General features: G+C 47.0%; 1 pseudogene; it reads left to right on the forward strand.

Moving 5' to 3' along the window:
- Window positions 1–1,708: 1,708 nt before the first annotated feature.
- LOC105707209 (keratin, type I cytoskeletal 18-like) lies at window positions 1,709–3,000 on the forward strand (annotated as a pseudogene).
- The last annotated feature ends 884 nt before the right edge of the window (window positions 3,001–3,884 follow it).

Consider the following 3,884-nt stretch of genomic DNA (forward strand, 5'->3'; position numbering starts at 1 on the left):
GACTCTTTTCAGCTGTGGATTTAGTTTTCTTACATGCTGGCACATAGGACATTTGACAACCAAAGGGATGAAAGAGAGAATGAATGTATTTTACATGGATGACGAAACAACTCCCAGTCTAATGCATTAGAATCCACAGGGTAGCTGTAAAAAATACTGACATTCAGATACCATTCTGGACTGAGGGGAGCAGAATTTCTGGAGGCAGTGCCTGGCCACTGGTATTCTGAAAAGCGGTTGAACTGATTCTAAAGTACAGCCAGGCTGACAACCACTGCTCTGCAGGGCGAGTCCACATACCTTAACCACATCCTTCTTGGCAAGGGCATTCAGTCAGGTTAGTGGTTAAGAGCAAGGGCTCTGAAAGTGTTCAAATTGTGACTCTTCCACTAACTAGCATTGTGATCTTGTAAAAATCACTGTACCTTCTTGTGCCCCAGGTTTCTGACATGTAAAATGAGAAGAAAAAAAAAAGAGAGAGAGAGAGAGAGAGGACCAACTCAGTAAGTGGTTACTGTGAAGGCTAATAAGTTAATGCATACAAAGTACTTAGACCAGTGTCTAGCACCAAATGAGAGCTCAATTCACACTGGCTGGTGTGATCCAAGGGGTGAGTGGAGCAGGGCACTCTTCACCGCCAGCCTGCCCACCATCCTGGTATCTGTGTACTCCATCCGTGCCATGATTCATCTTCTAACATGGCATTTCTTAAGTAGAGGAGATCATGAGTGGAAATGGAGTGGGGATGGGGCCAGAGAGCCAGATGTGTGGCTTCAGCACAACGTTACATCCTAGTACTCTTTGTGGCCTCTGGACAGGGGGCGGAAAAGGAGGGCCAGGTGGTTTGTGCAGAGGAATGGACCCAGCTGAGGCTGCCACCCCAGCCCCAAGACATGGTGGGGATGTTTCTTCAGAGTATCTAAGTCCCATACCCTTCACACACATCCTGAGTGATCACTCACATCATGTTCATCCTCTGGTCAGGGACACTATTTTACATGTGAGGTGGCTTCTTAGATGGAACCATGCAAGTTGAAAGCTGGGATGTATCCTGGGGCCTCAGCACAGCTCCAGGGGTGAGGATTCTCCTCCTGTCCCTACAGCATATCAATGATAAAGCAGTGGCTGGGAACCAGCATGTGAAGTCAGTCTACTGGGGCTGGTTCATTCACTAATTAGCTGTGATTTCAGGAAAGATGTGTAACCCTTTTGCATGATTAGGAAAGCGGTTTTGTGAGAGCTAAATGAACTGACATTTGTGGAACACTGACAACAATGTCTTGCATGTAGTATATGATACATATTGTATTTTTATGTTATTTTTATGATTTTATGCTGTGAAGATGTCAGTTATTTGTAAGATAACTTTTTTTAAAATTTAATTTTCCTTTCCTTTCAGATACCACTAAATCTCAAAAGGGCAGGTCACTGTAGCATCTCAGGTCCTTATCAAGTCTCTTCTGTGTTTTAAGATACAGCTTTTAAAACACAGCAGGGAGCCCACTTAAGGTCCTGAGGTTCCCATAAAACTTTTTTTTTTTTTTTTGAGACGGAGTTTCACTCTTGTTACCCAGGCTGGAGTGCAATGGCGCGATCTCGGCTCACCGCAGCCTCCGCCTACTGGGTTCAAGCAATTCTCCTGCCTCAGCCTCCCGAGTAGCTGGGACTACAGGCGAGTCCTGTCCTCCTGCTTTCCTCCCCAGATGGCATGAGCTTCCCCACTCGCTCCACCTTCTCTACCAACTACCAGTCCCTGGGCTCTGTCCAGGTGCCCAGCTACAGTGCCTGGCCAGTCAGCAGCACAATCAGCGTCTATGCAGGTGCTGGGGGCTCTGGTTCCCAGATCTCCATGTTCTGCTCTGCCAGCTTCTGGGACGGCATGGCGTCTGGGGCCCTGGCTGCAGGGATGGCTGGGGGTCTGGCAAAAATAGAAGGCATCCAGAATGAGAATGAGACCATGCAAAGCCTGAATTACCGCCTGTCCTCTTACCTGGACAGAATGAGGAGCCTAGAGACTGAGAACCAGAAGATGGAGGGCAAAATCTGGGAGCACCTGGAGAAGAAAGGACCCCAGGTCAGAGACTGGAGCTATTACTTCAAGACCATCAAGGACCTGAGGGCTCAGATCTTCACGAATACTGTGGACAATGCCTGCATCATTCTGCAGATCGACAATGCCTGTCTTGCTGCTGATGACTTTAAGAGTCTAGTATATAACAGAGCTGGCCATGTGCCAACCTGTGGAGAGCGACATCCATGGGCTCCACAAGGTCACTGATGACACCAATGTCATTTGGCTGCAGCTGGAGACAGAGATCAAGGCTCTCAAGGAGGAGCTGCTCTTCATGAAGAAGAACCACGAAGAAGAAGTAAAAGCCTACAAGCCCAGATTGCCAGCTCTGCGTTGACTGTGAAGGTAGATGCCCCTAAATCTCAGGACCTCGCCAAGATCATGGCAGACATCTAGGCCCAATATGATGAGCTGGCTCAGAAAAAACAAGAGGAGGTGGACGAGTACTGGTCTCAGCAGAGTGAGGAGAGCACCACAGTGGTCACCACGCAGCCCGCTGAGGTTGGAGCTGCTGAGATGATGCTCATGGAGCTGAGACATATAGTCCAGTCCTTGGAGACTGACTGGACTCCATGAGAAATCTGAAGACCAGCTTGGGGAACAGCCTGAGGGAGGTGGAGGCCTGCTACGCCCTGCAGATGGAGCAGCTCAATGGGATCCTGTTGCATATGGAGTCAGAGCTGGCACAGACCTGGGCAGAGGGGCAGCACCAGGCCCAGGAGTACGAGGCCTTGCCGAACATCAAGGTCAAGCTAGAGGCTGAGATCGCCACCTACTGCCGCCTGCTGGAAGATAGCGAGGACTTCAATCTTGGTGATGCCCTGGACAGCAGCAACTCCATGCAAACCATCCAAAAGACCACCATCCGCCAGATAGTGGATGGCAAAGTGGTGTCTAAGACCAATAACACCAAAGTTCTCAGACATTAAGCCAGCAGAAGCAGGGACCCTTTGGGGAACAGGAGGCCAATAAAAAGTTCAGAGGTTAAAAAAATAAATAAAACAACAATAAAAAAATAGATTAAACAATAGCTAAAAATATTAAAATCATAGGATGTCTTATAAAAACAGCCCGAAGGGTTCCTTATAAAAACTAAACATAACATCTTAACATAGGTCCCTGGGTTGTTCTTCAAAAACCCAGACCCCTGCCAAACAGACCTGCTAACACACAGACATCAGATGAGGAAGTTTATGTGTTAGTGGGAAACTGAGGACTAAACTCTGAACTCTGTTCTTCATTCTAATTTTTTTCCTGAGGGGCCTAGAGAAAGTCACACCTATGAGCCACAGCTAACATTCTTTTCTGCTGACTCCAATTTTAAACCAAACTTCTCTTCCTTAACCAATTACAATTAGAAAATCTTTCAATCTACCGATGACCTGTAAGACCCTGCTTAAAGATATCCTGCCCTTTTAGAGCCAAACTAATGTGTAACTTCTATGTATTGATTTGCAATTTTGCCTATAACTTCTGCTTTCCCAAAATTCACCCCTGTCTTTCAAAGCTCTTACTTACAAGCCATCAGGGAGGTCAAGTGTTAAGCATGAGCGACCTGACTCTCGTTGCTTGGTGCCCCACAAACAAATGCCCTCCTTTCTCCCACTACAAACCTCAGTATAAACAATTGGCCTTACTCTGGGCAAGCGGACCCCAGTTTGGTTCAATAACACCTTGAGAAATATTATTATGTCCCAGGGTGTTGCCATTCCTAGAGTGTTACCAACTCAATAAAATTGGAACAGAACCCACACTGTCCATTTCTGGTAAGTTCTCCACATCTATCATGGTGAATGAACCCCACAGTCCAGCT

The sequence above is a fragment of the Aotus nancymaae genome, unplaced genomic scaffold (genome assembly GCF_030222135.1).
Source record: "Aotus nancymaae isolate 86718 unplaced genomic scaffold, 86718_ANA_hifiasm-v0.15.2.pri h1tg000011l, whole genome shotgun sequence".
NCBI lineage: Eukaryota > Metazoa > Chordata > Mammalia > Primates > Aotidae > Aotus > Aotus nancymaae.